The following is a 15,379-nucleotide window of genomic DNA, read 5'->3' as shown; positions in this document are numbered from 1 at the left end:
TCCCTGCATCACTTCCCTCTCTCCTGCATTACCCCCTGGGCCCTCACCCCACTATACCCAACACTACTTCTCTGCATCACTTCCCTCTCTCCTGCATTACCCCCTGGGCCCTCACCCCACTATACCCAACACTACTTCTCTGCATCACATTCCTGACTCCTGCATTACCCCCTGGGCCCTCACCCCACTATACCCAACACTACTTCTCTGCATCACTTCCCTGACTCCTGCATTTCCCCCTTTTGTCCTCACCCCACTAAACCCAACATTACTTCTCTGCATCACTTACCTGTCTCCTGCATTATCCCCTTTTGCCCTCACCCTACTATACCCAACACTATCTCTCTGCATCACTTCTGTGACTCCTGCATTACCCCCTGGGCCCTGACCCCTCTATACCCAACACTACTTCTCTGCATCACTTCCCTGTCTCCTGCATTACCCCCTAGGCCCTGACCCCACTATACCCTACACTACCTCTTTGCATCACTTCCCTGTCTCCTGCATAACCCCCTGAGCCCTCACCCCACTATACCCAACACTACTTCTCTGCATCACTTCCCTGACTCCTCCATTATGCCCTGGGCCGTCACCCCACTATACCCAACACTATCTCTCGGCATCACTTCCCTGCTTCCTGCATTCCCCCTTGGCCTTCACCCCGCTATACACAACACTACTTCTATGCATCACTTCCCAGACTCCTGCATTACCCCCTGGGCCCTGACCCAACTATACCCAACACTACTTCTCTGCATGACTTCCCTGTCACCTGCATTACCCCCTGAGCCAACACCCCACTATACCCAACACTACTTCTGTGCATCACTTCCCTGACTCCTGCATTTCCCCCTGGGCCCTGACCCAACTTTACCCAACACTACTTCTCTGCATGACTTCCCTGTCACCTGCATTACCCCCTGAGCCCTCACCCCACTATACCCAACACTACTTCTGTGCATCACTTCCCTGTCTCCTGCATTTCCCCCAGGGCCCTGACCCCACTATATCCAACACTACCTCTCTGCATCACTTCCCTCTCTACTGCATTGCCCCTTGGGCCCTCACCACACTGTACCCAACACTGCCTTTCTGCATCACTTCCTTGTCTCCTGCATTGCCCCCTGGGCCCTCACCCCACTATACCCAACACTACCTCTCTGCATCACTTCCCTGACTCCTGCATTACCCCCTGGGCCCTGACCCCACTATACCCAACACTACTTCTCTGCATCACTTCCCAGACTCCTGCATTACCCCCTGGGCCCTGACCCAACTATACCCAACTCTACTTCTCTGCATCACTTCCGATTCTCCTGCATTTCTCACTGGGTCCTAACCCCACTATACCCTACACTACTTCTCTGCAATTCTTCCATGACTCCTGCATTACCCCCTGGGCCCTCACCCCTCTATACCCAACACTACTTCTATGCATCACTTCCCTCTCTCCTGCATTACCCCCTGGGCCCTCACCCCACTATACCCAACACTACTTCTCTGCATCACTTCCCTGACTCCTGCATTACCACCTGGGCCCTCACCCCACTATACCCCACACTACTTATCTGCATCACTTCCCTGACTCCTGCATTTCCCACTTTAGTCCTCACCCCACTAAACCCAACACTACCTCTCTGCATCACTTCCCTGACTCCTGTATTATCCCCTTTAGCCCTCACCCTACTATACCCAACACTACCTCTCTGCATCACTTCTGTGACTCCTGCATTACCCCCTGGGCCCTGACCCCACTATACCCAACACTACCTCTCTGCATCACTTCCCAGTTTCATGCATTACCCCCTGGGCCTTCACCCCACTATACCCAACATTTCTTCCCTGCATCACTTCCATGACTCCTGCATTCGCCCTGGGCCTTCACCCCGCTATACCCAACATTACATCCCTGCATCACTTCCCAGACTCCTGCATTACCCCCTGGGCCCTGACCCAACTATACCCAACACTACTTCTCTGCATCACTTCCCTCTCTCATGCATTGCCCCTTGGGCCCTCACCACACTGTACCCAACACTGCCTTTCTGCATCACTTCCCTGTCTCCTGCATTGCCCCCTGGGCCCTCACCCCACTATACCCAACACTACCTCTCTGCATCACTTCCCTGACTCCTGCATTACCCCCTGGGCCCTGACCCCACTATACCCAACACTACCTCTCTGCATCACTTCCCTGACTCCTGCACTACCCCCTGGGTCCTCACCCCACTATACCCACACTACCTCTCTGCATTACTTCCCTCTCTCCTGCATTATCCCCTGGGCCCTCACCCCACTATACCGAACACTACCAATCTGCATCACTTCCCTGTCTCCTGCATTGACCCCTGGGCCCTGACCCCAAGATACCCAACATTACTTCTCTGCATCACTTCCCTGACTCCTGCATTCCCCCTGGGCCTTCAACCGGCTATACCCAACACTACTTCTCTGCATTACTTCCCAGACTCCTGCATTACCCCCTGGGCCCTGACCCAACTATACCCAACACTACTTCTCTGCATGACTTCCCTGACTCCTGCATTACCCCCTGGGCCGTCACCTCACTGTAACCAACACTACTTCTCTGCATCACTTCCCTCTCTCCTGCATTGCCCCTTGGGCCCTCACCACACTGTACCCCACACTACTTATCTGCATCACTTCCCTGACTCCTGCATTTCCCACTTTAGTCCTCACCCCACTAAACCCAACACTACCTCTCTGCATCACTTCCCTGACTCCTGTATTATCCCCTTTAGCCCTCACCCTACTATACCCAACACTACCTCTCTGCATCACTTCTGTGACTCCTGCATTACCCCCTGGGCCCTGACCCCACTATACCCAACACTACCTCTCTGCATCACTTCCCAGTTTCATGCATTACCCCCTGGGCCTTCACCACACTATACCCAACATTTCTTCCCTGCATCACTTCCATGACTCCTGCATTCGCCCTGGGCCTTCACCCCGCTATACCCAACATTACATCCCTGCATCACTTCCCAGACTCCTGCATTACCCCCTGGGCCCTGACCCAACTATACCCAACACTACTTCTCTGCATCACTTCCCTCTCTCATGCATTGCCCCTTGGGCCCTCACCACACTGTACCCAACACTGCCTTTCTGCATCACTTCCCTGTCTCCTGCATTGCCCCCTGGGCCCTCACCCCACTATACCAAACACTACCTCTCTGCATCACTTCCCTGACTCCTGCATTACCCCCTGGGCCCTGACCCCACTATACCCAACACTACCTCTCTGCATCACTTCCCTGACTCCTGCACTACCCCCTGGGTCCTCACCCCACTATACCCACACTACCTCTCTGCATTACTTCCCTCTCTCCTGCATTATCCCCTGGGCCCTCACCCCACTATACCGAACACTACCAATCTGCATCACTTCCCTGTCTCCTGCATTGCCCCCTGGGCCCTGACCCCAAGATACCCAACATTACTTCTCTGCATCACTTCCCTGACTCCTGCATTCCCCCTGGGCCTTCAACCGGCTATACCCAACACTACTTCTCTGCATTACTTCCCAGACTCCTGCATTACCCCCTGGGCCCTGACCCAACTATACCCAACACTACTTCTCTGCATGACTTCCCTGACTCCTGCATTACCCCCTGGGCCGTCACCTCACTGTAACCAACACTACTTCTCTGCATCACTTCCCTCTCTCCTGCATTGCCCCTTGGGCCCTCACCACACTGTACCCAACACTGCCTTTCTGCATCACTTCCCTGTCTCCTGCATTGCCCCCTGGGCCCTCACCCCACTATACCCAACACTACCTCTCTGCATCACTTCCCTGACTCCTGCATTACCCCCTGGGCCCTGACCCCACTATACCCAACACTACCTCTCTGCATCACTTCCCTGACTCCTGCACTACCCCCTGAGCCTTCAACCCGCTATACCCAACACTACTTCTCTGCATCACTTCCCAGACTCCTGCATAACCCCCTGGGCCCTGACCCAACTATACCCAACACTACTTCTCTGCATCACTTCCGATTCTCCTGCATTACCCCATGGGCCCTCACCCCACTATACCCAAAACTACCTTTCTGCATCACTTCCCTCACTCCTGCATTTCCCACTGGGTCCTAACCCCACTTTACCCAACACTACTTCTCTGCAATTCTTCACTGACTCATGCATTGCCCCCTGTGCCCTCACCCCTCTATACCGAACACTACCTCTCTGCATCACTTCCCTCTCTCCTGCATTACCCCCTGGGCCCTCACCCCATTATACCCAACACTACTTCTCTGCATCACTTCCCTGACTCCTGCATTACCACCTGGGCCCTCACCCCACTATACCCATCACTACTTCTCTGCATCACTTCCCAGACTCCAGCATTACCCCCTGGGCCCTGACCCAACAATACCCTACTCTACTTCTCTGCATCACTTCCGATTTTCCGGCATTACCCCCTGGGCCCTGACCCCACTATAACCAAAACTACCTTTCTGCATCACTCCCCTCACTCCTGCATTTCCCACTGGGTCCTAACCCCACTATACCCAACACTACTTCTCTGTAATTCTTCCCTGACTCCTGCATTACCCCCTGGGCCCTCACCCCTCTATACCCAACACTACTTCTCTGCATCACTTCCCTCTCTCCTGCATTACACCCTGGGCCCTCACCCCACTATACCCAACACTACTTCTCTGCATCACTTCCCTGACTCCTGCATTACCACCTGGGCCCTCACCCCACTATACCCAACACTACTTCTCAGCATCACTTCCCTGACTCCTGCATTTCCCACTTTAGTCCTCACCCCACTAAACCCAACACTACCTCTCTGCATCACTTCCCTGACTCATGTATTATCACCTTTAGCCCTCACCCTACTATACCCAACACTACCTCTCTGCATCACTTCCGTGACTCCTGCATTACCCCCTGGGCCCTGACCCCACTCTACCCAACATATCTTCCCTGCATCACTTCCATGACTCCTGCATTCCCCCTGGGCCTTCACCCCGCTATACCCAACATTACTTCCCTGCATGACTTCCCTGACTCCTGCATTCCCCCAGGGCCATCACCCCGCTATTCCCAACACTACTTCTCTGCATCACTTCCCTGACTCCTGCATTACCCCCTGGGCCCTGACCCAACTATACCCAACACTACTTCTCTACATCACTTCTGATTCTCCGGCATTACCCCCTGGGCACTAAAACCACTATACCCAACACTACATTTCTGCATCACTTCCCTCACTCCTGCATTTCCCACTGGGTCCTAACCCGACTATAACCATCACTACTTCTCTGCAATTCTTCCCTGACTCCTGCATTACCCCCCGGGCCCTCACCCCACTTTACCGAACACTACCTCTCTGCATCACTTCCCTCTCTCCTGCATTACCCCCTGGGCCCTCACCCCACTATCCCCAACACTACTTCTCTGCATCGCTTCCCTGACTCCTGCATTACCACATGGGCCCTCACCCCACTATACCCAACACTACTTCTCTGCATCACTTCCCAGACTCCTGCATTACCCCCTGGGCCCTCACCTCACTATACCCAACACTACCTCTCTGCATCACTTCCCTGACTCCTACATTACCCCCTTTTGTCCTCACCCCACTATACCCAACACTACTTCTCAACATCTCTTCCCTGACTCCTGCATTATCCCCTTTTGTCCTCACCCCACTATACCCAACACTACCTCTCTGCATCACTTCCCTGTCTCCTGCATTACCCCCTGGGCCCTCACCCCACTATACCCAACACTACCTCTCTGCATCACTTCCCTGTCTCCTGCATTACCCCATGAGCACTCACCCCACTATACCCAACACTACTTCTCTGCATTACTTCCCTGACTCCAGCATTTCCCCCTGGGCCCTCACCCCACTATACCCAACACCACCTCTCTGCATCACTTCCCTGTCTCTTGCATTACCCCCTGGGCCCTCACCCCACTATACCCAACACTACTTTTCTTCATCAATTCCCTGTCTACTGCATTACCCCCTGGGCCCTGACCCCACTATACCCTACACTACTTCTCTGCATCACTTCACTGACTCCTGCATTACCCCCTTTTGTCCTCAACCCCCCATTATACCCAACACTACTTCTCTGCATCACTTCCCTGACTCCTGTATTACCCCCTGGGCACTCACCCTACTATACCCAACACTACTTCTCTGCATCACTTCCCTCTCTCCTGCATTACCCCCTGGGCCGTAACCCCGCTATAATACCCAACACTACCTCTCTGCATCACTTCTTTGACTCCTGTATTTCCCCCTGGGCACTCACCCCACTATTCCCAACACTACCTCTCTGCATCACTTTCCTGTCTCCAGCATTGCCCTCTCGGCCCTCACCCCACTATACCCAACACTACCTCTGTGCATCACTTCCCTGTCTCCTGCATTGCCCACTCGTCCCTCACCCCACTATATCCAACACTACCTCTCTGCATCACTTACCTGACTCCTGCATTTCCCCCTTTCGTCCTCACCTCACTATACCCAACACTACTTCTCTGTATCACTTCCCTGTCTCCTGCATTACCCCCTGGGCCCTCACACCACTATACCCAACACTACTTCTCTGCATCACTTCCCTGACTCCTGCATCACCCCCTGGGCCCTGACCCCACTATACCCAACACTACCTCTCTGCATCACTTCCCTGACTCCTGTATTACCCCCTGGGCACTCACCCCACTATACCCAACACTACCTCTCTGCATCACTTCCATGTCTACTGCATTACCCCCTGGGCCCTCACCCCACTATACTCAACACTACCTCTCTGCATCACTTCCCTGTCTCCTGCATTACCCCCTGAGCCCTCACCCCACTATACCCAACACTACTTCTGTGCATCACTTCCCTGACTCCTGCATTTCCCCCTGGGCCCTGACCCCACTATATCCAACACTACCTCTCTGCATTACTTCCCTGTCTCCTGCCTTATCCCCTTTCGTCCTCACCCCACTACACCCAACACTACCTCTCTGCATCACTTCAATGTCTCCTGCATTACCCCCTGGGCCCTCACCCCACTATACCCAACACTACCTCTCTGCATCACTTCCCTTTCTCCTGAATTACCCCCTGGGTCCTCACCCCACTATACCCAACACTACCTCTCTGCATCACTTCCCTGACTCCTGCATTTCCCCCTTTCGTCCTCACCCCACTATACCCAACACTTCTTCTCTGCATCACTTCCCTGTCTCCTGCATTACCCCCTAGGCCCTGACCCCACTATACCCTACACTACCTCTTTGCATCACTTCCCTGTCTCCTGCATAACCCCCTGAGCCCTCACCCCACTATACCCAACACTACTTCTCTGCATAACTTCCCTGACTCCTCCATTATGCCCTGGGCCGTCACCCCACTATACCCAACACTATCTCTCTGCATCACTTCCCTGCTTCCTGCATTCCCCCTTTGCCTTCACCCCGCTATACCCAACACTACTTCTATGCATCACTTCCCAGACTCTTGCATTACCCCCTGGGCCCTGACCCAACTATACCCAACACTACTTCTCTGCATGACTTCCCTGTCACCTGCATTACCCCCTGAGCCCTCACCCCACTATACCCAACACTACTTCTGTGCATCACTTCCCTGACTCCTGCATTTCCCCCTGGGCCCTGACCCAACTATACCCAACACTACTTCTCTGCATGACTTCCCTGTCACCTGCATTACCCCCTGAGCCCTCACCCCACTATACCCAACACTACTTCTGTGCATCACTTCCCTGACTCCTGCATTTCCCCCAGGGCCCTGACCCCACTATATCCAACACTACCTCTCTGCATCACTTCCCTCTCTACTGCATTGCCCCTTGGGCCCTCACCACACTGTACCCAACACTGCCTTTCTGCATCACTTCCCTGTCTCCTGCATTGCCCCCTGGGCCCTCACCCCACTATACCCAACACTACCTCTCTGCATCACTTCCCTGACTCCTGCATTACCCCCTGGGCCCTGACCCCACTATACCCAACACTACTTCTCTGCATCACTTCCCAGACTCCTGCATTACCCCCTGGGCCCTGACCCAACTATACCCAACTCTACTTCTCTGCATCACTTCCGATTCTCCTGCATTTCCCACTGGGTCCTAACCCCACTATACCCTACACTACTTCTCTGCAATTCTTCCCTGACTCCTGCATTACGCCCTGGGCCCTCACCCCTCTATACCCAACACTACTTCTATGCATCACTTCCCTCTCTCCTGCATTACCCCCTGGGCCCTCACCCCACTATACCCAACACTACTTATCTGCATCACTTCCCTGACTCCTGCATTTCCCACTTTAGTCCTCACCCCACTAAACCCAACACTACCTCTCTGCATCACTTCCCTGACTCCTGTATTATCCCCTTTAGCCCTCACCCTACTATACCCAACACTACCTCTCTGCATCACTTCTGTGACTCCTGCATTACCCCCTGGGCCCTGACCCCACTATACCCAACACTACCTCTCTGCATCACTTCCCAGTTTCCTGCATTACCCCCTGGGCCTTCACCCCACTATACCCAACATTTCATCCCTGCATCACTTCCATGACTCCAGCATTCCCCCTGGGCCTTCACCCCGCTATACCCAACATTACATCCCTGCATCACTTCCCAGACTCCTGCATTACCCCCTGGGCCCTGACCCAACTATACCCAACACTACTTCTCTGCATCACTTCCCTCTCTCATGCATTGCCCCTTGGGCCCTCACCACACTGTACCCAACACTGCCTTTCTGCATCACTTCCCTGTCTCCTGCATTGCCCCCTGGGCCCTCACCCCACTATACCCAACACTACCTCTCTGCATCACTTCCCTGACTCCTGCATTACCCCCTGGGCCCTTACCCCACTATACCCAACACTACCTCTCTGCATCACTTCCCTGACTCCTGCACTACCCCTTGGGTCCTCACCCCACTATACCCACACTACCTCTCTGCATTACTTCCCTCTCTCCTGCATTATCCCCTGGGCCCTCACCCCACTATACTGAACACTACCAATCTGCATCACTTCCCTGTCTCCTGCATTGCCCCCTGGGCCCTGACCCCAAGATACCCAACATTACTTCTCTGCATCACTTCCCTGACTCCTGCATTCCCCCTGGGCCTTCAACCCGCTATACCCAACACTACTTCTCTGCATCACTTCCCAGATTCCTGCATTACCCCCTGGGCCCTGACCCAAATATACCCAACACTACTTCTCTGCATGACTACCCTGACTCCTGCATTACCCCCTGGGCCGTCACCTCACTGTAACCAACACTACTTCTCTGCATCACTTCCCTCTCTCCTGCATTGCCCCTTGGGCCCTCACCACACTGTACCCAACACTGCCTTTCTGCATCACTTCCCTGTCTCCTGCATTGCCCCCTGGGCCCTCACCCCACTATACCCAACACTACCTCTCTGCATCACTTCCCTGACTCCTGCATTACCCCCTGGGCCTTGACCCCACTATACCCAACACTACCTCTCTGCATCACTTCCCTGACTCCTGCACTACCCCCTGGGCCTTCAACCCGCTATACCCAACACTACTTCTCTGCATCACTTCCCAGACTCCTGCATAACCCCCTGGGCCCTGACCCAACTATACCCAACACTACTTCTCTGCATCACTTCCGATTCTCCTGCATTACCCCATGGGCCCTCACCCCACTATACCCAAAACTACCTTTCTGCATCACTTCCCTCACTCCTGCATTTCCCACTGGGTCCTAACCCCACTTTACCCAACACTACTTCTCTGCAATTCTTCACTGACTCCTGCATTGCCCCCTGTGCCCTCACCCCACTATACCGAACACTACCAATCTGCATCACTTCCCTGTCTCCTGCATTGCCCCCTGGGCCCTGACCCCAAGATACCCAACATTACTTCTCTGCATCACTTCCCTGACTCCTGCATTCCCCCTGGGCCTTCAACCCGCTATACCCAACACTACTTCTCTGCATCACTTCCCTGACTCCTGCATTTCCCCCTGGGCCCTGACCCCACTATATCCAACACTACCTCTCTGCATTACTTCCCTCTCTCCTGCATTGCCCCTTGGGCCCTCACCACACTGTACCCAACACTGCCTTTCTGCATCACTTCCCTGTCTCCTGCATTGCCCCCTGGGCCCTCACCCCACTATACCCAACACTACCTCTCTGCATCACTTCCCTGACTCCTGCATTACCCCCTGGGCCCTGACCCCACTATACCCAACACTACCTCTCTGCATCACTTCCCTGACTCCTGCACTACCCCCTGGGTCCTCACCCCACTATACCCACACTACCTCTCTGCATTACTTCCCTCTCTCCTGCATTATCCCCTGGGCCCTCACCCCACTATACCGAACACTACCAATCTGCATCACTTCCCTGTCTCCTGCATTGCCCCCTGGGCCCTGACCCCAAGATACCCAACATTACTTCTCTGCATCACTTCCCTGACTCCTGCATTCCCCCTGGGCCTTCAACCCGCTATACCCAACACTACTTCTCTGCATCACTTCCCAGACTCCTGCATTACCCCCTGGGCCCTGACCCAACTATACCCAACACTACTTCTCTGCATGACTTCCCTGACTCCTGCATTACCCCCTGGGCTGTCACCTCACTGTAACCAACACTACTTCTCTGCATCACTTCCCTCTCTCCTGCATTGCCCCTTGGGCCCTCACCACACTGTACCCAACACTGCCTTTCTGCATCACTTCCCTGTCTCCTGCATTGCCCCCTGGGCCCTCACCCCACTATACCCAACACTACCTCTCTGCATCACTTCCCTGACTCCTGCATTACCCCCTGGGCCCTGACCCCACTATACCCAACACTACCTCTCTGCATCACTTCCCTGACTCCTGCACTACCCCCTGGGCCTTCAACCCGCTATACCCAACACTACTTCTCTGCATCACTTCCCAGACTCCTGCATAACCCCCTGGGCCCTGACCCAACTATACCCAACACTACTTCTCTGCATCACTTCCGATTCTCCTGCATTACCCCATGGGCCCTCACCCCACTATACCCAAAACTACCTTTCTGCATCACTTCCCTCACTCCTGCATTTCCCACTGGGTCCTAACCCCACTTTACCCAACACTACTTCTCTGCAATTCTTCACTGACTCCTGCATTGCCCCCTGTGCCCTCACCCCACTATACCGAACACTACCAATCTGCATCACTTCCCTGTCTCCTGCATTGCCCCCTGGGCCCTGACCCCAAGATACCCAACATTACTTCTCTGCATCACTTCCCTGACTCCTGCATTCCCCCTGGGCCTTCAACCCGCTATACCCAACACTACTTCTCTGCATCACTTCCCTGACTCCTGCATTTCCCCCTGGGCCCTGACCCCACTATATCCAACACTACCTCTCTGCATTACTTCCCTGTCTCCTGCCTTATCCCCTTTCGTCCTCACCCCACTACACCCAACACTACCTCTCTGCATCACTTCAATGTCTCCTGCATTACCCCCTGGGCCCTCACCCCACTATACCGAACACTACCTATCTGCATCACTTCCCTTTCTCCTGAATTACCCCCTGGGTCCTCACCCCACTATACCCAACACTACCTCTCTGCATCACTTCCCTGACTCCTGCATTTCCCCCTTTCGTCCTCACCCCACTATACCCAACACTTCTTCTCTGCATCACTTCCCTGTCTCCTGCATTACCCCCTGGGCCCTCACCCCACAATACCCACACTACCTCTCTGCATCACTTCCTTCTCTCCTGCATTATACCCTGGGCCCTCACCCCACTATACCGAACACTACCTATCTGCATCACTTCCCTGTCTCCTGCCTTGCCCCCTGGGCCTTCACCCCGCTATTCCCAACACTACTTCTCTGCATCACTTCCCAGACTCCTGCATTACCCCCTGGGCCCTGACCCAACTATACCCAACTCTACTTCTCTGCATCACTTCCAATTCTCCTGCATTTCCCACTGGGTCCTAACCCCACTATACCCTACACTACTTCTCTGCAATTCTTCCCTGACTCCTGCATTACCCCATGGGCCCTCACCCCACTATACCCAAAACTACCTTTCTGCATCACTTCCCTCACTCCTGCATTTCCCACTGGGTCCTAACCCCACTTTACCCAACACTACTTCTCTGCAATTCTTCACTGACTCCTGCATTGCCCCCTGTGCCCTCACCCCACTATACCGAACACTACCAATCTGCATCACTTCCCTGTCTCCTGCATTGCCCCCTGGGCCCTGACCCCAAGATACCCAACATTACTTCTCTGCATCACTTCCCTGACTCCTGCATTCCCCCTGGGCCTTCAACCCGCTTTACCCAACACTACTTCTCTGCATCACTTCCCTGACTCCTGCATTTCCCCCTGGGCCCTGACCCCACTATATCCAACACTACCTCTCTGCATTACTTCCCTGTCTCCTGCCTTATCCCCTTTCGTCCTCACCCCACTACACCCAACACTACCTCTCTGCATCACTTCAATGTCTCCTGCATTACCCCCTGGGCCCTCACCCCACAATACCCACACTACCTCTCTGCATCACTTCCTTCTCTCCTGCATTATACCCTGGGCCCTCACCCCACTATACCGAACACTACCTATCTGCATCACTTCCCTTTCTCCTGAATTACCCCCTGGGTCCTCACCCCACTATACCCAACACTACCTCTCTGCATCACTTCCCTGACTCCTGCATTTCCCCCTTTCGTCCTCACCCCACTATACCCAACACTTCTTCTCTGCATCACTTCCCTGTCTCCTGCATTACCCCCTGGGCCCTCACCCCACAATACCCACACTACCTCTCTGCATCACTTCCTTCTCTCCTGCATTATACCCTGGGCCCTCACCCCACTATACCGAACACTACCTATCTGCATCACTTCCCTGTCTCCTGCATTGCCCCCTGGGCCCTCACCCCACTATACCCAACACTACCTCTCTGCATCACTTCCCTGACTCCTGCATTACCCCCTGGGCCCTGACCCCACTATACCCAACACTACTTCTCTGCATCACTTCCCAGACTCCTGCATTACCCCCTGGGCCCTGACCCAACTATACCCAACTCTACTTCTCTGCATCACTTCCGATTCTCCTGCATTTCCCACTGGGTCCTAACCCCACTATACCCTACACAACTTCGCTGCAATTCTTCCCTGACTCCTGCATTACCCCCTGGGCCCTCACCCCTCTATACCCAACACTACTTCTCTGCATCACTTCCCTCTCTCCTGCATTACCCCCTGGGCCCTCACCCCACTATACCCAACACTACTTCTCTGCATCACTTCCCTGACTCCTGCATTACCACCTGGGCCCTCACCCCACTATACCCAACACTACTTATCTGCATCACTTCCCTGACTCCTGTATTTCCCACTTTAGTCCTCACCCCACTAAACCCAACACTACCTCTCTGCATCACTTCCCTGACTCCTGTATTATCCCCTTTAGCCCTCACCCTACTATACCCAACACTACCTCTCTGCATCACTTCTGTGACTCCTGCATTACCCCCTGGGCCCTGACCCCACTATACCCAACACTACCTCTCTGAATCACTTCCCAGTTTCCTGCATTACCCCCTGGGCCTTCACCCCACTATACCCAACATTTCTTCCCTGCATCACTTCCATAACTCCTGCATTCCCCCTGGGCCTTCACCCCACTATACCCAACATTACATCCCTGCATCACTTCCCAGACTCCTGCATTACCCCCTGGGCCCTGACCCAACTATACCCAACACTACTTCTCTGCATCACTTCCCTCTCTCCTGCATTGCCCCTTGGGCCCTCACCACACTGTACCCAACACTGCCTTTCTGCATCACTTCCCTGTCTTCTGCATTGCCCCCTGGGCCCTCACCCCACTATACCCAACACTACCTCTCTGCATCACTTCCCTGACTCCTGCATTACCCCCTGGGCCCTGACCCCACTATACCCAACACTACCTCTCTGCATCACTTCCCTGACTCCTGCACTACCCCCTGGGTCCTCACCCCACTATACCCACACTACCTCTCTGCATTACTTCCCTCTCTCCTGCATTATCCCCTGGGCCCTCACCCCACTATACCGAACACTACCAATCTGCATCACTTCCCTGTCTCCTGCATTGCCCCCTGGGCCCTGACCCCAAGATACCCAACATTACTTCTCTGCATCACTTCCCTGACTCCTGCATTCCCCCTGGGCCTTCAACCCGCTATACCCAACACTACTTCTCTGCATCACTTCCCAGACTCCTGCATTACCCCCTGGGCCCTGACCCAACTATACCCAACACTACTTCTCTGCATGACTTCCCTGACTCCTGCATTACCCCCTGGGCCGTCACATCACTGTAACCAACACTACTTCTCTGCATCACTTCCCTCTCTCCTGCATTGCCCCTTGGGCCCTCACCACACTGTACCCAACACTGCCTTTTTGCATCACTTCCCTGTCTCCTGCATTACCCCCTGGGCCCTCAGCCCACTATACCCAACACTACCTCTCTGCATCACTTCCCTGACTCCTGCATTACCCCCTGGGCCCTGACCCCACTATACCCAACACTACCTCTCTGCATCACTTCCCTGACTCCTGCACTACCCCCTGGGCCTTCAACCCGCTATACCCAACACTACTTCTCTGCATCACTTCCCAGACTCCTGCATTACCCCCTTGGCCCTGACCCAACTATACCCAACACTACTTCTCTGCATCACTTCCGATTCTCCTGCATTACCCCATGGGCCCTCACCCCACTATACCCAAAACTACCTTTCTGCATAACTTCCCTCACTCCTGCATTTCCCACTGGGTCCTAACCCCACTTTACCCAACACTACTTCTCTGCAATTCTTCACTGACTCCTGCATTGCCCCCTGTGCCTTCACCCCACTATACCGAACACTACCTCTCTGCATCACTTCCCTCTCTCCTGCATTACCCCCTGGGCCCTCACCCCACTATACCCAACACTACTTCTCTGCATCACTTCCCTCTCTCCTGCATTACCCCCTGGGCCCTCACCCCACTTTGCCCAACACTACTTCTCTGCATCACTTCCCTGACTCCTGCATTACCCCCTGGGCCCTCACCCCACTATACCCAACACTACTTCTCTGCATCACTTCCCTGACTCCTGCATTACCACCTGGGCCCTCACCCCACTATACCCATCACTACTTCTCTGCATCACTTCCCTGACTCCTCCATTATGCTCTGGGCCGTCACCCCACTATACCCAACACTACCTCTCTACATCACTTCCCTGCTTCCTGCATTACCACCTGGGCCCTCACCCCACTAAACCCAACACTACTTCTCTGC

Source organism: Taudactylus pleione, unplaced genomic scaffold (assembly GCF_031769625.1).
Source record: "Taudactylus pleione unplaced genomic scaffold, aTauple2 ptg000892l, whole genome shotgun sequence".
Taxonomy (NCBI): Eukaryota; Metazoa; Chordata; class Amphibia; order Anura; family Myobatrachidae; genus Taudactylus; species Taudactylus pleione.
This window is presented reverse-complemented; position numbering follows the sequence as displayed.